The following is a 23523-nucleotide window of genomic DNA, read 5'->3' as shown; positions in this document are numbered from 1 at the left end:
GAAAATCTCCAAATAAAAAAGGGATAGTTCATCTATCATCTCCAGAGTAAGTCAGAATCTTGCTACAGTGTTAACATTCTTTTTTCCTTCCCTACTTCACATGACCCAAAGGAAACACACTTACATTATACTCAAAAATACATTTGCTACACAAATAGAAAGATAATAAATATAGTATTAAGATTCCCCAAGAAGCCTCATGTCATTCATTTGAAAGTGTTAGGTATTTCCCAGCCTGTTAATGGTTGAGATACATTTATTCCTCCCAAATAAATAAGCATTTCCAGAATCCATTGAGAGAAGTTATTATTTGTTAATGCTCTATGGATGATTCCTAATATCACAGTCATAGAATGGTAGAATATATACTGTCTCATTATACCCCAGTTGGTTCATAAGTAATCCTTCAAAGGGCTCGGGGTCAGAAGTTGTTTTGATCTCCCTCTAATCTCTGTTCAGCATTTTGTTTCGCCATCTTCTACTTCTCTGCTTCTCCTGTGGCTGGACTTTAGCAGGTCTCTCTATTAATATTAAAGGATTTTTTGTCTTTTACAGAAAAGAAAGGTTGGACTAGATGACCTCTAAAGTCCCTTTTGGCTCTTAATTTATGAGTCTATAATCCTTAGAGACCAGAGCTATTACCTTAGCAAAGAGCACAAAACCCACTTTTTGGCTATAGGAGACCAGAAAAAGGAAGTTGAATGGTACACTGTCTCCAAAAAAATAACTAATGAAAACAATGAGAACAGAATGTAAGTCTACAAGGCAGGAGACTAATTTTTTAAAAATGAATAGAAAATGCATTATTTTTGCTCATCTCATTGAAGTGAAATCCAAGGTCACAAGCACAATTCTGCATATAAATAGGGGACATCACTCATCTAATCATGACCCATTGCTCCTTTTGTGAGAATACCTATTAGCAATCCTTCTACCAGTATACAGAGTGAACAGAAGCCCTCTCAATATAACATTAATAACTGCTGTAAAATTTCAACAAACCCTGGAAGAATTCTAAAAAGTGGAGATGTGCTAGTAGCACAAGGCAGGTCATCCATAGTCCAAGTATTTAATCTACTATTTCTTCCAATATGGTATAGTGAAAATAGTACTAGTTCTGAAATTAGAGGAGCTGGATTCAAAACCCACCTATGTGGGATTTACATTTGACAAGCTATTTAAACTTCCCACAGCCTCAGTTTCATCAGCTATAAAATTAGAGGGTTAGAAGAGATGGCCTCTGAGGTTCCTTCTGACTCTGAAGCTATGATCCTATGTAATTAATTATGAAGACTCCTAAATCCTATAGACTATGCCTCAAGTTACAAGGCTCTGATACAGGTATCTTACCCCCATAATTAGTGTGGGTGACTTCAAAGTGTGCTATGGAAAGTATGTGATATCCCTCTAGGAAAATAAAAACTCCTTAAAGGCAGAAACTATTTCATCATCTTCTTGTTTTATTTTTAGCACCTAGCAATATAGGACATAGTAGGAGCTTAATAATTAAATACTTGTTGAGCTGAATTGAATTAAATCAAGATCAATATGTGCTCTAGATAAGTTTCAGACAGTAAACATTTATTCAGTAGCTATTATGTGCCAGGCACTGTGCTAAGTGCTGGGGATACAAAAATAGGCAACAGTCTCTGCCCTCAAGCAGCTTGCAATCTAATGGAAAGAGACAATAAGCAAATATGAACAGGTTAGGAAGATAACGTGATAGTAGTGTCTTATGAAGCTGCAGTCCAGGGTAAAGGTACCCAGACAAGACGCCCTGATGTCTAACATGAAGTCTTGATGTCTAACAAGACGCCCTGATGTCTTGGCATGTGGAAACACAACCTACATTTATTGGTCAATAGTGTCTGATTTCCTGAGAAGTTGCCATTATCCTAGACTTACCTAGGAGGCAGACATCCCATAAAATTACAAGACAGGATTACTCTAATCAAGATTCTAGAGAACAAAGCCTGCCTATAATAATGATTATAATAATAATAACAGTAGCTTTCATTTAAATAGCACTTTATGGATTACAAAGCACTTTCCCTCAAGACAACCATGAAGAGGCAGGTAGTGCAAGTATGAACATCCCTATTATGAGATTACTGTGGCTCAGAAATTGGAAATCACTTACCCAAGGCCACATAGCTAGCATGGAATAAAGCTGATCCAAACCCAGGTGTTCCAGTTCAACATTCTGCCTTTCAAGAAAAGTAAAAGCACAAAATGATGCTGGCTGCTTCCTATCCAGTTTCGATGGATTTGATATTTGTGAAGAATACAGTACAGGAAATCAAAGTAGCTGTGGTATGTGAAATGGAAATCAAACAACTGAAAAACAAAGATAACAAAAGAGATCCCTTAAAATGTATGCAGCACTTCCCTCTATTTCTTGCTGAACTGGGTGATTATAGGTGTACATATACTGCTGGACTCAGTTGATGCATTGGTTGGTTTTGCTGAACATTTTTCCCCTATTTCTTTTTTATTTTGTTACAAAAGACAGTTTGCTAGGTAAGGGGAAAGGCAATGGTTAAGGATAAGGGGAAGAATTACTCAGAAATAAAGGTGATTGTAAAAGCAAAATATATCCATAAAAATTGAAATAAAATGGATCCAAGGTGCCTCTTATTGTCCGTAAGACTCTGGGAAAGTAAAGTAACCTGAGTTTCCTTCTCTTTAAAATGAGGATAATAACAATAGTAGTGATAATATAAAGATTACAATAAAATAGAAACAAAAATAATAATTTGTACTGATGAGGTATGGGCTCTGGGAGGCCCCTTGAGTTCTCCTTGAGGTACAGGCTCTGGGAACCCCTCTTGAACTCTGATTAAATCATTTCATTAGATAAGTTATTTACCAGGCAATAAGCCTTACATTGTGGCTGGGCCCAAGCCTCTGTTACTAGACTTCCCACCCTTGGGCCTATCTCTGTTACTAGACTTCCCTTGAGCCTATCAAAATATCAATCTACCTTTGAACTGGCCTAGCCCACCATTGTCTGTAGTCTCCATGTAGCCTCCAGCAACTTCCCACCCTTAATCACTCATTGACCTCATTAACTCCCCCTGAAGACCCTTCCCAAACTCCTCCTCTAGACCACCCCTAGATTCCTCCTACAACATTCTGTATATAAGGCCCCATTTTGTCTTCACATGAGAGTGCCATAGAATAGTGAGAGCGCCATAGAATGACCTAGCACTGACTTATTCTGTGTCTAATGCAAGCGAACATTTAATAAACTTTACTTTTCTTTGGCTGAGAGAAGACTTGAGTCGAATTCATTAAGCAGGACCCGGTATGTTGGTATTTTGGGGTCTCCAGAGCAACCCTAACCCTCTTTATGGGTAACCTCTTCAGTGCTACCTATCAAAAAGTTGTGAGGATTTTTAAAAATGTATGTAAAGTACTAATCATTTTGTAATGGAAACCTACTATTTAAGAACCACTTGTTTGAACTGGTCAGAACCAGTTTGAACTGGTTAGAACTAGATTAAACCAGTCAGAACTGATTTTAATTGATCATGCATATATGTATGTATATATGCATATATATACATATATAAATTTTATTCTGGACATAACTTCAGAGGAGTGAAGAGGAATGATAGTAATGCAAAAAAAAAAGATGAAAAGAAAGAAGCAGCAATAAAATACTTTTGAAATACACAAAAGAATTTCAGAAGCTCAGAATGGGTCACAGACAAGTAGGGCAGCATTAGCTACTACCATGTTCAATTTCATGTTATATGCTTTTAAAAAAACCTATGCATAATAGAACTTCATGTTTGCATATATTCTTTTTTTCTGTTCTTTGTGGCCACATTTATGGTTGTTGATGTCTATCAAGTTTGTAATTAAAAGAAAAAACCTTTTTAAGCCAGGTGGTAAAAAAATATAGCTCAAATGGTTATTATGGCTATTTTACAGATAAGGAAATTGGAGCTTAAAGCTAAAGTGATATACCCAAGGTCATACAGGTAATAAAAAGCAGAATCAAGATTCAAAGTCAAGTCTTCTGGTTCTTTCCACTGTACCCATGGGAGAAGGAGAAGGCTATTGAGGTCAGTCTTCCTTGCTACATCCTCTACCCTCCTAGAACTCTTATTCTTTCTTACCAAACCCTGCTTATAGGCAGGTACTAAGAATTATAATTTGGAGGGGGAGGAGGAGGGGAAGTTTGATTATTGGGAGGAAACTTTTAAAGAAAAACATTTGAGATTCTCTCACAGAGACACACATCTTTTTTTTTTTTAACTCCAAACAATCTGCTAACTTGGAATATACTTACAAATTAATGCATTGCTCCCTATAAAGGTCACACAATTTAAGAACAAGCTTTCTACTTATTTGAATGTGCCCTCATTTCTTGTACACTTGGCTTCCCTCTTCACAGTACTCTCTATGTCATTTTTCTATAAATACACTTTGTGAAGGAAGCTACCATGTTTGTTAAATGTCTTTGAGGATATTACCACCTGTATTTAACAAGTTTCTCTAATGTAGGTCCTAAAAGATACACATGAACATCCCTCTGGATAAGATTTTATCAAATTTCTTAAGTTAAATGAGAATCCCATACACTGGTGCTAGATTGGGATAGGATCACGGATTCTATTTAGAGCTAGAAGGGACCAGAATTTATCTAATCTCCTAGTTCTCAAACTTTTTGATTCCAGGAACTTCTTTCATTCTTAAAAATTTTTGAGGACAACCCCTGCCACAAAAAATTATGGAGGTTATATCTCTTAGTGCTTACAATGTTCAAAATTAAAACATATTAGTATTTTTATAAAAAATAGTTTTGACTTCCTGGACCCCTCTAAAAGGGACTAATTAGATAGGCTGTCCATCCAAATGCGTATCATAGTCTAGGTAATATATTTTTTTTTACTTCTTTTGTTTTTCCAGTATGGATGATTGGATAGATTAATGGCAACCCAAAAAATAAGTGAGTCACAAGAAACATATTCAAATAACTTTGATTGGAATAATATGTAGAATATTGGTGGATGGAGGCACAATAATGAGTCATATATCTACTTCACACAGTGGAAAATGTTAGTAACTGTTCCTCTAACACAGAAGGAATACATTTCCCTCCCTGAGTCTCTCCTTTGACAAAAAGTAAAGTGTAACCCAGGGATTCTATTACTAGGCTTAAGCCCCAAGGAGGCTATTGATAAGAAGAAAGCTCTCATATATACACAAAAATATTGATAGCAATGTGGGGGAGGGGGAAACTATAATGATATATTTTTTAAAGATATCAATAAAATCTTATTTTAAAAAACAGAGAACAATGTATACAATGATAATATTGTAAAGGCAAACCATTCTCAAAAATTTAGGAATCTGATCTTATAATGATTAACCAGAATTCCAAAGGACTAATGAGGAAATATTATACCCATTTCTTATCAAAAGTTGAAAGACTTGATGGGGGGGGGTAGAGGAAAGAGAAGGCAGAGTTTTGTAGATTGAAAAAAAATAATTAAAAGAAAAGAGTGGAAAGTAACATTCTTCCACTGTTAAACTCAAAAATTAAATTTACCTAATACTTATTGAGTACTCACTATTTGTAAGAAGTAGCATACTTGTTGCTAGGAGAGATATTTAAAAGATTAAAGTGGGGAGAGGAGTATATCTGACATCTGGAAATGACTGTGTCATAAAAACAAAAGGCATCAAAATGTTCTTTTAAAAAAAAAAGGAAAAATAATAAGAAAAGTTAATTCACATGGAAAAAAATACAACAATTAGACTAGATGATCTTTAAAGTCCCCTTCTAACATTAAACCTCAATCCTATGATCCCCTCCACACGAGGAGTAAATTCAAGGTAATTTGAGGAACAACTGAGCATTACTAACTAGGGCGAGAAGAAGTCTTTATGTTGGAAGTGGCCTCTTCACTGAGCCTTGAAGGAAGACAAATATTCTGAGAGGCAGAGATTAGGGTGGAGAGGAAGGATTCTGGCAGGGGAAACACGTGGGGGACAACAAATGCATGAGTACAGGAGATGGAATGTATAGCTTGGGAATGAGTTGGTAGTCCAGTTTGGGTGGAATATAGAGTATCTAATGGGAATTAATATGAAATAGGACTAGAAAAGTAAGTGGGAGTCAAATTGTGGAAGGGCTCCAATGCCAAGTTCAAGAGTTTTTAGTTTATGCCAGAGGCAATGGAGAACCACTGAGGGATTTTAAGAAAGGGAATGACACATTCAGACTTGTACCTTCGATTATTTTGGCACAACTGTGAAGTATAGACTGGAAAAGGGAGAGACTGGAAGCAGAGAGACCAGTTAAGACATTATTACAATAATTAGGGTGACGAGTGATGATGGTCTGAGCTAGGGTGGCAGCTATGTGAGTGGAAATAAAAGAACAGAGGTAAAAGAATCAGTTAAGAGTTGGCAACTAATTGAATATGGGGCAGGGGGAAGTCAGGGAATATGGTGGGAGAAAAAAGAATTCAAGGCAGCGCAGAGAATGTAACCTGGGTTACTGAAAGAAGAGGTAGACCCTGAACAGAAATTAATTAAGTAAGAAAAAGATATAGTGTTAGAGAAGATAAATCAGTTCTGTCTTGGAAATGTTCTTCTAGAGAAAATCTTTCCCAACCTGTCTTAATTCTGTTGTCTTCCTTCTCTTTATTATATCCTATACATCCCTGTAAAAGTTTACACATATTTGTCTGCTTCTTGTCTCCCCCATTAGAATGAGAGTTCCTTGGGGGCAGGAACTGTCTTTTGTCTCTTTTTGTATTCATAATGCTTAGCATAGGGCCTGGCACATTAATAAATGTTTGTTGACTGATTGAGATTGAGGTGCCAACAAGGCATACAAATGATGTTTAATAGGCAGCTGGAAATGAATAGCTAGAATTCAGAAGATAGAATCAGTATGGATATATAAATTAGAGAATCGCTAGAAATGATAATTGAACTCATGGGAATTTTTAATTGTATACTAGAAGGAGTATATAAGAAGAATTTCAGTTCAGCCCCTAGGTATCCTATGTTACTTGGGAGCATAAATCTAGTGCTGAAAGGGATATTATCGATCATGTCCTATGTAGTTTGGCCTTTCATTTTACAAATGAGGAAACTGAGGCCCAAGGCTAAGAGATCATTGATAACTTTGGAGAGAACAGTTTTAGTGGAAACAGGAAAAGGTCTATGTTTTTTTACTTGATTAACAAAAAGTCATTCTCACTCTTAGTTTAGTCAACAGTAAACAAGGTATTGCTGCTCTTAGGAAAGCTACTTAACTCCTACCCCCACACCCCCATGATCTAGGTTGGGTAGGGGAAGTATATTCCCTATAAGTATTGATTAAATGTTCCCTTCAATTGACACTAAGTTCTTTATTCAAGGAAGATCAATGACTTCAGATTAGGAGAGCCTTACAATAATCTAAATTTTTGTAACACAGCTGAGATCTCAGTGTTTTGTACTTCTGCTGTTGGAGTGAAGGCTGGATTCTACCAACATATCCCAAAAGCAGGTAGTATACTATTAGATTATGGCCCAGCCGAAAGAGCATTAATTCAGTGTCAGTATAATTGGCTTCTAGTTCTGATTCTACTATGTACTAGTGTGACCACGGACAAGTTAGTTAACTTCTCTGGACTTCAGTTCTAGCTTTAAAAAAATCCAGTGATCTCAAGAAAGAAAAAGTTGCCTTGGCCATGCCTTGAGAGGTTTATGAGGAGGGGGAAAGAGAAGTGAATAACATATATGTGGTTTATGTGCCAGGCACTGTGCTAAGTGCTTTACAAATATTATCTCACCTAATTCTCACAACAACCCTGTGTGGTAGGTGCTGTTATTATCCTCATTTTACAGCTGAGGAAACTGAGGCAGACAGAGGTTAAAAGACTTGTCCAGGGTCTCACAGCCAATAAGTGTCTGACACTAGATTTGAACTCATCTGCCTGGCTCTAGGCCCAGCATTCTATATACTGTGACACCTAGCTACTTAAAGGATTATATTTCTGTGTGTCTGCACTATCCCATCACCAACCATCCTTCCCAGTCCTACTTTCCCACACTCAGTTTATATTCTCCACTTGAAAATAATTGCTGATGTATTTTGAGAGAGTTAGCAAATGCCACAATGTCTATCTCATTCATTTACTCACTGAGTTAATGAAGTGCAGCAAAAAGAATTCTGGACTTGATAGCAGGACTTTCCCTGCTAACCCAGGTCCCAGGGCTCTGTCCTGGACCCACTTCTACTTTCTCTATATATACTTTTACTTAGATATTTCATCAGTTCACATGGATTCAATTATTTTCTCTATACTGATGATTCTCAAATCTACTTATCCACCCCAACCTCTCGCTGACTTCCTGTCTCTGCACCACCTACCAGATATCCTGAATTGGCTATCCCATAGATACTGTAAACGCAACATGTCCCAAACTGACATTGTCTTTTCCCTAAACCCTCTCTTCTTCCTAACTTTTCAATTACTGTCCAAGGTACTGTCTTCCTCCTAGTCACCCAGGTTCACCACCTATAGGTGTCAACCTTTGACTCTTCGGTCTATTTCACGCCCCACTCCACCTCTCATATCCAATGAGTTGCCAAGTCCTGTCCTTTCTGTCTTCAGAACATCTCTTGAATGTGCTTTCTTTTGTACTCTGACATTGCCACCACTCTGGTACAGGTCCTTATCACCTCATACCTGGACTATTGCAACAGCCTGATGGTTGGTTTCTATGTCATAAGTCTCACCCCACTTCTAAAGTACAGGTGTGACCATGTCACCTTCCTACTCAATAAACTCCAGTGGCTTTCCATCATGTGCAGAATAAAATATAGAATCTTCTATTTGGTGTTCAAAACCCTTCATAACCTGCTTCCTGCCCCTCACTTTTCCAGTCTTCTTATAGTTTAAGCTCCTTATATACCCTGCAGGCTAGTGACACCGGCCGCTTTGCTCTTTCTTGCACAGGAGAATCCACCTCCAACTATGGACATTTTCTCTGGCTATCCTCTATTGTCTGGAATTCTGTCCCTCCACACCTCCAGCTCCTGGCTTCCCTGGCTTCTTCAAGTCTAAGCTAAAATCCCACCTTCTACAGGAAGCCTGGAATGATCACTCTTAATGCTGCTGCCTTCTCCTCATTGGTTGTCTCCAATTTGTCCTATATACAGCTGGTTTGTGCGTAGTTTCTCCATTAGCTTATAAGCCCCTTAAGAGCAGAGGCTGTCTTTCTTTTCCTATTTGTCTTCCCAGTGCTTTACACAAGTCATGGTACACAGTAGGTGTTTAATAAATGTTTGTCATGTTGTAGCTGTTTGTATTGTTCACAAGATCAAACCCCAAAACCTGAAATAGTTTCAGAAAAAAAAATTGATCATTTGGTAGAGGAAAGTAAGCTGGAAAAGAGATGTGGCTCTCTCTTTTCCAGACTCTGGAAGTTTTCCGATATATATGATTTAGACAAGGATACCAATACATGAGCCACGTGTACACATTTAAACAGTTTTGCCAAGAGGGCAACTTGAAAGCAGGACAGATGGAGATAGATTTGAGTAAATGTAAACAATCCATAAAATTGGTGCAAAACCAAAACACAAGGGACCCCAAAGTGCAAACTTGGGTGGACCCAAAACAAGACCTGGATATGGTCAAAGCAAGCATACTTTGGGGTGGCTCCAGGATCTGGGGGGGGCCCAAACCCCTTGTAGTCATCTTCAGCATACCTAGAGAGCTACTGGGGTTAGGTGACATTCTGGGTATAGACCTTTAATCACATAAGATTGCATTCAAACAGTATAATACTTTTTCCAAACAATATAATAAATTATTTTCCTAAATTTAAGTGCAGTCTTCCCCATTAGACTAGGATCTCCTTGAGAGCAGGAATTGTGTTTTGCCTTTCCCTATGTCCCCTGAACTCAATACTCTGCATGGTACCTCATAAACATTGACTGACTAACTGACATATGTTCAAATTCGGGTTCTGACATATGCTGTTGATATGGCTGTAGCCAAGGGATTTAACCTCTCATATCTAAAATTAGGATAGCAATACTATGTATCACAGGATTGTTGTGAATCAAACTGATTACTAATACTATTATTATTATTATTATCACTGTCCAAGTGGTGCTAGCAATCAAGGCAGAATGAGCTGTCAATCATCCCTTGAGCTAGCAGACCTATTTAGCAACTCTTCCCCTTCTTCACATAAGTAGAACTTCCCCAGTAGCTCAGTTCCCTTCAGGGATAGGCTTTCCTTTCCTCTAAACAACTCACTCCTTTGTCTGTCATATGGGATATGGCTCCCTTTTCAAACTCAGCTGTCTAAATGGCTCCCCCCAGGAAAAAAATGGAAAGGAAAATGTCAATCTTTGCTCACAGACTAGGGTTATTATCAGTCCACTTAAGAACAAAAACAAAACAAGGGATATCTGGGATTCAGATTCTTCTACCAGGCTTGTAACTACAATCTAATACTCTTATCTCTACTTTGCCTCAATGGCTTCACTTCCAGGTTCCATCTGAACCAATTCTTTCATCTCTAAAAGAAGGAATTCCCTCTCTTGTCTTCCCTCTTGGAGAGAGATCATGAGATATCTTTAAAAATTACCAAAGTCAGTTTGGTACTTGGTTAATCAACAATGTTACCTGAATTCAGATCCAACCCAAGACATTTACTAATTCTGTGATCCTGGACCTTTCTTTGCCTGGCTCAGTTTCCTCATTTGTAAAATGGGGAAGATAATAGCCCCTACTTTCCAGGACTGTTGTGAGGATAAAATGAGATAATATTTGTAAAGCACTTAGCAAACTTTAAAGCACAATAAAATACTAGCTCTTATGATTATTCTATTGTATTTAACAGCTTAAAAAATAAGATTGGTATTTAGGGAGGAAAGTAGAAATATAAAGTGGGTAGAATACCTGAAATACATTCAACTCTCTAGAGAAACAAAAGGAGAAGGGAAGGGTATGTCACTGTCTTATCACTCTCTCCAACAGGATAAGTATTGCAGTATTTGACTAGGCCATAGTTTACCATGGATCTTAGATCAACACTGGCTTAATTCAGGTCTCATCAAGGTGTGATCTACTAGATAGACCTTGCCCTCGGCTCTCCCTGCCCAGCACTCCTTTCTTTTGTTTACATACGCTCTGCTTCCTCATACTTCCTACTTATCTCTCACTTGTCTCTCCAAAAGCCTTCCTAAAGTCAGAATCAGCTACACTCTAGACAGTCTCCCTGAAATTCAAGCCTGAAATTCCTGAGAGCTTAGAAAACATGGGAGTGGGGGCCTAGTGGGCAGGGAACTGCCCTCCACCAGATAGCCCACCACTGCCTTATCCTTTTCTTTTGGAAGGAGCTCAAAAAGTGGGTTATATTACTATTACTACTAATACCACTTTTTCAACATTTATTTATTTATTCAACATTCAGTCTCCTAAATGTAACAAAGTTTTGGATATAACATATGCCTGGCATAGAGAAAACCACAAATCCTCTAGTAAAGGGGACCCTCCTGTTTGATCAAGGGCCATATTGGGGGGTACAGACAATAAAAAATTCCACTGGAGTTTGGAGAAGGGAGAGATGTAGTTGAAGTATCTGGGGAAGATATTGTGGAGAATGTAGGCCCTGAAAAGGACCTTGAAAAACAGATGAGGTTGAGTTGAAAGATGGGAGCTGGAGGCATTACAGGCAAAGAAAACAATATAAAAGGTTAGCAGGTGTGTGCAAGCCATAACTAATGCTATAACTTTGCCTATTACATTTTTAAAAGCCTTTAAGAAGTAAACACCCCATTTCAGGGCCAATCAGCAAACTGTTCAAGCAGGAAGATCATGGCAGCGAACCACTGGCTGCCTTCCTCCATCCAGCTCTGGCTGGCCTAGGTTGGCTATGTTAATAGCTTCATCTGCACAGTTGTGGATCACAGAACTCAGGTCAATATAACCTTATTGTTTGCTGATTTTTCTTTAACCCATTTTCCACTGAATTGCTTTTTTCAATCTTCTGCATCTGAAAACATTTATTAGGGACAAGAGGGGGCCTTGTGTCACTGCATATCCCCATCCTGACACAGTCTGTTGACTTTTCATGCAAGAAGCTATCAGCTTACTCTGGGAACAGTTGGTTTGCTGGGACAATTCCCCCGATTGGGTAGCTTTCATTCACCAGGTGTCACATTGAGGACCGGAAGATGACAGAGATCACCTTCTAGATAGGACAAGAATTGTCAGGCTGGCTGCTGGATTTGTTTAAACACTTGTTCTCTGTGCTTAGGTATGGGTGTACTTTTCACTCCTTTACCTTAACAACACTTAACAAGTGATTTCAAAAAACTTTGAGAAAATTCCAGTAGTTTCTATACTATGTTATAGAACTGCAAAGCTAACAACAATGGCGTATGAAGATCTATCTAACCACAGAATCCAGATAGTTTAAAGTCAGAAGCTAGTCCCTCTCAAAGAAAGATTATCTGAATTACTTGTGATTTTCTCCAGCAAAAAGTAAGCTTGTTAAGAACAGTTTCTCTTGCCATTTTTGTATCCCCTGCACCACTCTGCACACAGTAGATGCTTAATAATGTTCACAGAAAAAAAGAATGAATGTGTCATTTCTACCTATTTTTTTCCTCTCTCTGGTTTTCTCCCCTGCCTAGAATGTGATCCCCCTCCATTCACCTAAATTCCATCTATCCTTCAAATCCCATCTCAAGTCTCACTTTCTTCATGAAGCTTTCCCACATCACTGCAGCCCTCACTGTTCACAATATCCTCAGAACTCCTTTAGAATTTAGAATTTGTACCTTACAATTTGATAATGAAGTATATTATATTGCTTATTGCCATTTCATGTACATTAATTATGTCTCATCCTATCCCTTTCCCCAACCAGACTGCAAACTTTCTGAATGCAGGTACTATATACAGAGAGGGGGAACTCAGTAAATATGTGTTGATTTATTCATGAATGAGATAATCACTAAATCACTACAATCACCATAATAAGCAATAGGATGGATGTTCACAAAATAAATGAATATTCAGAATTTTGGAAATGGAGTGTTAATTCTAAAGAGTTTTGGGTAATAGGCACCCCAATCTTCTTTTCTTTTGGGGGGGGAGGGGGGAATGCAAGGCAATTGGGGTTAAGTGACTTGCCCAAGGTCACACAGCTAGGAAGTGTGTCAAGTGTCTGAGGTCGGATTTGAACTCAGGTCCTCCTGACTCCAGGGCTGGTGCTCTATTCACTTTGCAACCTAGCTGCTCCCCAATCTGCCTTCCTTTAAGACCCAGCAAAGTCAGGTCCTCTTTGAAGCCTTCCTGACCCTTCCCAACTCCACCCCCAACTCAAGGCAAAAGTGATAACTCAAATTTCTAATAGTACTTTCTTTTTAGAAAAAAATATTATTTATTTTTATAACTTTCTTTTTTAAAAAATGTCAGTTCCAAATTATCTCCTTCCCTACCTCCCACCCTTCCCCCACCCACTTTTATCATCCCCATCCCTTCCTATTTACCTATTAGGCAAAATAAATTTCTATATACAACTGATTATGTATGTGTGCATATATATATGTATGTGCTTATGGGTGGATGTATATGTGTGTGTATATATATCTACATACATACATACATATATATGTATATATATCCCTCTTTGAACTAATTCCTATGAGACTACCACTTAGGCACTGCCCACCAGCCTCACTATTTCCCTCTCCATTATAAAAGATCTACCTTGTATGCCTCTTTTATGTGAGAAAAATTTTCCCCATTCTGCTTCTCCCTTCCCCCTTCTCCCAGTGCATCTCTTTCTTACTCCTTCATTTTTGGGGATAATCAACTCATACCCAAATCCTCTCTCTCTATGTAGACTGCTTCTAACTGCACTAATAATCATAAAGTTCTTAAGAGTGATATGTATCATCTATCCATATAAGAAAGAATGTAAACAGCTTAACTTTATTGAGTCTCTTATGATTACTCTTCATGTTTACTTTTTTATGCTTCTCTTGAGTCTTATGTTTGAATGTCAAATTTTCTATTAGCTCTGGTTTTTTCAACAGGAATGCTTGAAAGTCCTCTATTTCATTAAATCTATTTTTTTTCCCTTTAAGGGTTAATTTACATTTTCTGGGTAGGTAATTCTTGGTTGCAATTCTAGTTCCTTTGCCTTCTGGAATATCATATTCCCAGCAGTCTGCTCCTTTAATATGGAAGCTGCTAAATCTCGTGTGTTGCACAATATTCTATTTTTTCCTTTCTGGCTGCTTGAAATATTTTCTCCTTGACCCGGGAGCTCTAAAACTGTGCTATAATATTCCTGGGAGTTTTAATTTTGAGATCTCTTCCAGGATGTGATGGGTAGGTTATTTTGATTTCTATTTTACCCTCTGGATCTAAGGCATTGGGGCAGTTTTCCTTGATAATTTCTTGAAATATGATGTCTAGGCTGTTTCTTTGGTCATGGCTTTCAGATAGTTCAATAATTTTTAAGTTATCTCTCCTCAATCTATTTTCCAGGTATATTTTACATTTTCTTTTCTTTTTCATTTTTTGGATTTCATTTTATTGTTTCTTGATATCTCATGGAGTTATTATCTCCTGCTTGCCCAATTCTAATTTTTAAGGAATTATTTTCTTCTGTGAATTTGTGTGCCTCCTTTACAACTAGGACAATTCTGGTTTTTAAGATATTATTTTCTTCATTTTTTTTTTTTGGTGTCTCTTTTACCAAACTGTTAATTCTCTTTTCATAATTTTTTTGCATCATTCTCATTTCTTTTCCCAATTTTTCCTCCACCACTGTTATCGCTTTCTTTAATTCTTTCTGGAATTCTTGTTGGGCTTGGGTCCAATTAATTTTTTCTTTGAGGCTTTACTTGTAGCTGTTTTCACATTGTTGTCTTCTTTTGAGTTTCTGTCTTGGTTCTCTCTTCTGCCACAATAGTTTCTTTATGGTCAAGTTGACTTTTTGTTGCTGCTGCTGTTGTTTGCTCATTTTTTTTTTCCACATTATTTCTTGACTTTGAACTTTATCTTAAAGTTGGGCTCTGTAGGGGGTGGGGGGGGGGTAAGTACTGTCCCAAGTTTCAGGCTTTTAATGTTGTTTTCAGAGCTAGTTCTGAGGGATCTGCAAGTTTTTGGTGCTTCCAAGGTGGTGTAATCTGGGGAGAGGTGTGGTTACTGCTCTCTTGGTCTTTACCAAGGAAGGCCCCTGGTCCCCTGCCGCCAAAAGCACTAGCAATACTATCTGCCTTGGAGTTGCAACCCAGAACTGCATATGGACAACCAAGTTGCCATATCAATGCCAGCTGCACTCATTGCCATCAAAGGGTCCCCTGTAATCTCTTTCTGACTAGTTGTCCAACCCCTCACTATCTCTGGGCTGAGAGTTTCTGAAAATGTGGATGCTGCCCCAGCTGTTGTGGCTACCTCCAAGGCCCACTGCTAGTGTTCCTTCAGTACCCCAAGTCAGCCACCATCCCAGTGTCACAGATTTCCCCTGTTGACTTCCTGACTTATCTTAGGCTGGAAAAATACCCCTCTCTGACCTTCTGTTGCCTGCTGCTCTGAAAGTTGATTGGATTTCTTTAAAGTTATTTGAACAGGAATACTGGGAGAGTTCAGCTGGGTTGTTGTCTGCTCTCCACCATCTTGGCTCTGCCTCCTCTCACAGCACTTTCCCCTGGACCTTGTATATAGTAGGAATTTGAGAAAAGTTTGTTGAATTGGACATTAAATAACCTATGCCAACAACCAGTACTGGAAACATCAGACCACCTCATTTATCTACCCTAACTGTAATAAATGGAGGATGGCATGATTATCAGGTGGTGTGCATAGGCAATAGAGACAAATGAGGAAAACTCAATCTTTCATGCTATAGAGATTTTAATTTGGAGGCTCAAGCTCTGCAACCTCTGACTGTGAAGACTTGAACAAAAAAATTAGAAGTTCATTTTGGAAGTCAGCTAAATGGCACTTGCCCTGTAGTCAGGAGGATCTGAGTTCAAATCTAGCCTCAGACACTTGCCATTTAGTAGCCATGTGACCCTGGGCAAGTCATTTAATCCTAATTGCTTTGCCAAAAAAAGAGTTCACTTTTATTTTGTATGATTAGCATTTTGCATTGGGCCTTGAACACAGAAGACAATAAATAGATGTTTTCATTTATTTTTAAAATCTGAAGGGAAAGGAGAGGTCCAGATAAAATGCTATGAGAACTTTGAGTGAGAATTCACTTTGGGGGAAACCAGTGGCAGTGATTTCCTACTAGAAGTAGAAAAACTTGATTTGGGCTTTGAAAGGATCAGATTGGGATGGGGGAGGAGTGGATTGAAGCAAGAGCAAAAGTTACAGATTGGAGTTGGTAGATAAATTGTAAGGGTTCCTGCTTCCATAGAATTAATAGAATCCGGCAACTGATTGAATGTGGAAGAGGAAGGGTGAAATTTAAGACTCAAGGATGACTGACTGAGGTTTCTTGTCTGCCTTCCCAACTACAAAATGGGAGAGTTAGCTTAAACCAGGGTCCAGTTGACAGGTAAAGTTAAGGAGGCCAGAGCCTACCCACTATGGATTTCAACTATTTTAACCCCAACTAGATTAGTTCATTTGAGAATGATGCTTAAGGCAAATTCCTTTGCCTCTGGGCTTAAAAAATTAAGCATAAGCCCTAGCCATTAAAGTGAAAAAAGTGACCTAGACTTGGTGACTAGCATGTTATTTCCTTTGTTTCAGCTACTATTTTGCTTGTGTATTTGAATACCTAACACAGTGGCTGATACATAGCAGGCACTTAATAAATGTTTGTTTGCTTTTTTAACTTTGTAAAAGGGAATATTAGTTCATAAAGTAATTTTGAAGAACTACCTCATTTTCATTTTATTCTATATTAAAATATATTCAATGTTAAATAAATATATCAAATATCAAATATTCTATATTAAATGCATTTTATTCTGTATTATGAAAGTAATTCCAATGATATAATTTAATGAAAAATACAAAAAGTTCCCCTTACTTTACCTCTCTTCTTGTTTACTCTCTATTTTACTTGCTCTGAATAAATCATTTGTGTCCAAAGTCTAAAAGGAAAGAGGAAAACTATATTATTAATAATAGCATTTACACAGCAATTTAAGGTTTGCAAAGTGCTTTGTAAATATTATCTTATTTTTATCCACAAAACTAGCCTGGGAGGTACAACTTTTATTCACATTTGCATATGGGGAAAGGGAAACTGAGAGATATAGAGGTTAAGTGACTTGCCCAGCATCACAAAGTTAGGAAGTGTCTGAGGCCAAATTTGAACTCTCATTTTCCTGACCCCAGGTCCAGTGCCACCTAGCAATGAATTGAAGATGAATTGAATGATGGTAATAATAACAACAACAACTCACATTTATATGATGTTTTACATTTAACAAAGGACTTTCCTCACAACAGTCCTATAGGTAAGTAGTACAAGCATTAGCATTTCCATTTTAAAGATGAAAAAACCTAGCACAACAGAGTTTAAGTGACTTGCTCAAATTCACACAGTTAGCAAATGTTAGGATTGGGATTGGAATCCCAGTATTTTCACTATAAATATAGTGCAATTTCCACAACAAATAAGAAAGAGAGATAAAAGGGATGAGAGAGAAGAATAAATGACTGAATAGAAGAAGCCAGATATAGAATTATATACAGCTCTAGAGAGGGATTTGGAGATTTAAAGGTAAGAACAACAGCAGACATTTATAGTCTTGCAAAGCACTTTACAGAACATCTCATTTGATCCTTAAGCTAACCTTGTGAAGTAGGCACAAGAGATATTATAATGTCCATTTCATAGATGAAGAAATTAAGGTTTTGAAAACTTTACAAGTACAATACTACATGATTCCATTCTGCCTCGCATAACTGATTCCAATTTCCTTATTTTGCAAATGAGAAAACCAAAGACCAAATAGAATTGATGACTTGTTTGACATCACACAAATGGTTGTTTTCAAAAGATTTAGAACAAGAAGGATCTTAAGATTCATGTGGTCCAACCACCTCATTTGACAGATCGGGAAGCAGGCCCAGAAATGTGGACAGACAGTTAAATGACAAAGATTGGATTTCCAACCTATGTCTTCTCTCTCCAAATTCAGTTCCAATCCCTAGACTTTCAGAGATATGAACAGAAACAACTGAAAAACAGAGAATCATAGATACCCATTTTATTAGGTAGATATATACATACATATTCTTTGATATAACCAAAAAAATAGATCAATTAATAAGTACTTATTAATACAAATAAACCAAAATTGTTTTGAAATATTAAAAATATGTCAGCTAAAATTAATAATGAAATGAGACTTGTCTTGCTAGTTGTCCAAATTGTTAATGAGGTATATAACAGCAGATCTGAGACATGAGAAAATTAACGTATAATCTGTGTATTATGATTTATAGAGCCATTAAGATATTATTAAAATAAAATTTTTTTTACAATTTAAAATGATTAAAATGGGGTATACAGGTATCCATTCAAGGAAGACTAGTAGCTCTGGTGTGAGGGCTGCCAAGACCTTTTCAGGGATGTTTTCTACCTTTGGTGTCCAACCAGTCAGCCAGCTCTTACCTGTGCTTCCAAGAAGCTGTAATATGCACAGCAGCCACACCCCAGTAAACCATTTCAGCAGACAAGCTAAATCAGATTGACAGAAACCAACAAGCCTCAAAGCCATCAGTAAATTAAAGGAGCCTCTCTCCCAAGCATATGAAGATTTCCCCCAACTTAATCGACAGATGAGAACAATTTGATCTGACCATCAAGAAGGTGGCTGAAGCAGGAGTCCTGGAGGGCTTAGAGCTTGGTTAGACATTGAAGATGTCAAGGTTATCCACCGCATTCCAAGCCACTGCCAGTAGTCTTGACTTTCTTCTTGCCACTGGACTTGGATGTCTCTGGAAGAGAGAATGAGGCCTACAATTTAGTGAAACTCTGTCTCACTTAAATCCAATTTACAGGAGAGTCAAAAGATATCACCCATACCATTTTATCACTTTTACCTACCTCAAACCTGTGGCAAGAGATAAAGCAGCAAGTATGAATACACTGGAGGCTGTTGTCACCAGCCAGCCTGCACACCCGCGGCCCAAGATACAGGGTCATCTTCTCACTGAACTGAAGCAGCAGTTAGATTTGGCAACTTTCTGAGTGTCTGAGCAGTCTTTTTTAGGACTACACTACTCACCTCCTTGCATGAGGAAGGGCCTAGAAAAAAGTGCCCTAAAAATCGTCAACTTCACCCAACATAACCCCGGCCTTGCCAGGGCAGGCAAGGATCCTACTCTATGATCAAAACACAAAAAAATGCATAAAAACTTTTGTGAAGATGATTCCACTCATATTGGTATGTGGAATGCATGCACACTTATTGACAACACAAAATCCAGTAGGCCTAAAAGATGAACGGCTCTTGTTGCAAAAGAACTCAGCAGGCATTGCATCCAAATAGCAACCCTGAGTGAAAAAAGGCTGGAAAACGAAGGCCAGCTTACCACAGGAGTTGGAAACACGTTTTTCTGGAGTGGCCACAGTGAAAGGGAGTGCAGCGAAGCTGGTGTAGGCTTTGCAATCAAAACTAATCCAGTCAACATGTTTGTATGCCTCCTAAAGGAGTAAACAACAGGCTCATGACAATGTGATTGTCACTTGCAAGAAAGCACCACCCCACCATCATCAATGCATACATTCTCATCATAATGAATCCTGATGAAATCAAAGAAAAATTTTATGAAGACCTGGAGGCCCTCATCATTAATATGCCAAAAGAAAACAAACTTGTAATCCTAGGTGACTTTAATACCAGAGTAGGCACAGTCAATCAGACACAGCAGGGAGTCCTTGGGAGGAATGGAGTCAGAAACAGTAACAGCAGTAATCACTTAATACTGAAGACTTTTGCGTCTCATGACGTCATCACCTTCAATGAGGACAAAAATGGCATTAAGGTCAACTACTGCACTGATGGTTAATTATTTACCTTGAAATGGCCACAAGCCAAGACTAAAGTGTAGGGAGAGTTGGTACATTATCTTTTGTTGGCAGATGATTGTTCACACAATGCAGCCTCTAAGGTTGAGACACAACAGAGTACAGAATGATTCTCTGTTGCTTGTGTTAATTTTGGCCTGACAATAAACACCAAGTAAACAAAGGTTCTCCATCAGCCAGCACCATGCCATCCATATGTGAAACCATCAGTTACAGCAAATGGAGAAATTTTTAGTGCTGCAGATGTTTATTTACCTTGGCAGTAAGTTTCTGGGGATGCACATATAGATGATTAGATAATGAGGTTGACACACATATTGCCAGAACTAGCTCAGTGTTTAGTAAGCTTTGAAAGAAAGTGTGGGAGGAAAGAGGTATTAGGTTGCCTGTCAAACTGAAGATCTGCCATTGTGCTGACTTCATTGTTCTATGCCTGAAACCTGGACATCTACCAGCACCACTCCAGGAAACTGACTTGTTTCCATTTGAATTGTCTTAGGAAGACTCTGATGACCACCTAGTAAGATAAGGTACCAGATGCTGAGATCCTTTCTCAAGATGAACTGCCAAGCATTCAAACTCTACTGCAGAGAGTACAATTCTAACCACGTTGCTCAAATGCCGAATGTACATTTGCCTAAAAGACTATTTTATGGAGAACTCACACAAGGCAAGTGCTCACATGGAAGTCAGAAGAAGCAATACAAGGGCACTCTCAAGGTCTCTCTGACAAACTCAGGAATCAATTGTGAGACATGGGGAATACTGGCACAGGATCACCCTGCACCGTGTGCCTGAGTCTGAGAAGGTGCTGTGCTCTATGAGCAAAGCAGAATTGCAGTAGCTCAAAAGAAAGAAAGGAAAGAAATGTGAGGTGTGCACACTTAGACATCACTCCAAATGTTCGTTCACAGGGACTATTTGTGCCCACCCTGAGTAGAACCCTCCAAACTCATATTAGTCTGGTCAGTCACAGCTAGACAATACTATATCTTGACACTGACAGAGTGATGTCATTTTGGTTCTCTTTGAGCATCAAGGACAACAACCAACCAATTGCCCAAAATATCATGCTTTCATCACAATTAATACAGCTGATAAAGTTAAGGTTTAAAAAGAGTGTGGCAGGTGTATAGTAGAGAAGCCTGTGAATATGACTAGACAGAATTTTAGTAACTGGAAAATAAGTCAGAAAATAGGGAAGCAAAAACAAGAGTTAAGAATTGGAAAAATACATAAAGGAGGATCATGGGAAAAGAAAAATTTTAAAATCATGAATGGGTAAAAGATGATATGACCTCACCTTTTTCTTACTATGTAGTTGACAGTAATTTGTGATGTTCACTGCTGGCCACCTTTTCCTCTTTCTTGAATAAAAATTATTAATAATCATATTGTCTTGAATCAAAATTATTAATCATTATGATCAAAAAATAATTTTGTTAAAGCCTAGAATCCTGTACAACAAGAATATAGAGGGCATCTACTCCAACTCACCCATTTTATAGCCAAGAAAATTTGAGCCTCAGAGAGTTTGCAGTCTCACTTCTAGTACTTGGCAGAGCGAAGATTTCAATATAAGCTCCCAACATAAAGTCCTTAAGGGCAGTGACTTTTATTTTTGTTTTTATATCCCTACCATCTACTTATGTGCCTCCCACATGGTAGCCACTTCACAAATATTAGTCAGACTGAATTTATCTCTAACTTTTGCATTTTAAATTTTATAGACAATGCTCAATGGTGCCCAAATGTCAAAGCCTGTATTTCAATGCACATGGATAAATTTGCCTGATTCTGGAATTGCCCAGATTGTACTTGACCTATGTAATTATGTTATAATTCTTCTAGCAGTTGAAACACACATTCAAAATACCATGAAGTGTAAAAATCCATTGGAAACCATACTACATCATTGGAGACTCAAAAGGAATCCAAGGTAAGTCAATGGAGGATTTTTTTTTTACTTTCCCTCTACAAAAGACTAGGATGACCAGGTGTGGGCATAGATTAGGGTTCAAGACAGATCTTCTGGTTGCAGGAGGTAGGAAAAAGGAAGCAGGTTTGGAGGAAGTGAAGGTATTGGAGAGTGACAGAGACAGAGATGGAAGGATAGGGAGATAGAGAATTAGGCAGGCATAAAGACTTTGTATGGGAGGCTAGGTAGAAATCTATAGATACCACAGATCGAGTGAAACAGGGCAGCAGTGGCTACAGTAGCAGCCAAATGATAGCAGGTGAGATACAAGGAAGTGTTGCCCCTATGAGGTCCTAGAGTCAATTCACTAAGGACTGGACTTTACTTGCAACATTGGTTTGGGTTTTTTTTTTTTAACAAAAAAATTATTTTAACATTCTTTTCAAATTTTGAGTTCCAAATTCTCTTTCTCCCACTCCTTCCCCCACCCACTGAGAAGGCAAACAATATGATATCCTTTATAGATGTGAAATCATGCAAAAATTTCCATATTAGCCACATTTCAAAAAAAGAAAAATAAAGAAAGCGAGCAATTTATACTTCATTTTGTATTCAGAGTTCATTAGTTCTCCCTCTGGAAGCAGATAGCATTTTTTCATCATGAGACCTTTGGAATTGTCTTGGATCACTGTATTGATCCAAATAGCGAAGTCTTTTATAGTTGATCATCATTACAACATTGCTGTTATGTGCACAGTGATCTCCTGGTTCATTTCATTTCGGTTTGCATCAGTTCATATATGTCTCACCATTTTTTCTGAAACCACTCCCCCTCCTCATCTTATAGCACAATAGTACTCCATTACAATCATATGCCAACAACTTGTTCAGTCATTCTCCAATTGATGAGCATTCCCTCAATTTCCAATTCTTTGTCACCACCACAAAAACAGCTGCCATGTTTTTGTATATATAATTCCTTTCCTTTAATCTTTTTAATGTGCAGAACTAGTAGTGGTATTTCTGGGTCAAAAGGTATGTACAGTTTTACAGCCCTTTGGGTATAGTTTCATATTGTTTTCCAGAATGGTTGGACCAGTTCAGTACTTTGCCAACAGTTTATTAGTGTACCTATTTCCCCCTCATCATATTCATCCCCTTCAGTATTTGTCATTTCTGATAGGTGTGAGGTGTTACCTCAGAGTTTTTTTTAATATGCATTTCTCCACTAAATAGTGATTCACATGACTATAGATAGCTTTGATTTCTTCTTCTAAAAACTGCCTGCTTATATCCTTTGACCATTTCTCAATTGGAGAATGGCTCATTTTTACAAATTTGACTCAGTTCTGTATTCAATATATATATTTGAGAAATCAGGCCTTTATCAGAGAAACTTGCTGTAAAAAATTTTCATACTACTTGTCTATGGCAGTGCTTCTTAAATTGTGGGTCATGCCCCCATATGGGGTCACTAACCAAATGTGAGTCTTGAAAAATTTGACAAGAGTAAAAGATTTCTGAATGTATGACCAAGAACTAATTAA

The sequence above is a fragment of the Petaurus breviceps genome, unplaced genomic scaffold (assembly GCF_028583685.1).
Source record: "Petaurus breviceps papuanus isolate PSGF00001 unplaced genomic scaffold, PetGlider_PUasm1.0 90895, whole genome shotgun sequence".
Taxonomy (NCBI): domain Eukaryota; kingdom Metazoa; phylum Chordata; class Mammalia; order Diprotodontia; family Petauridae; genus Petaurus; species Petaurus breviceps.
This window is presented reverse-complemented; position numbering follows the sequence as displayed.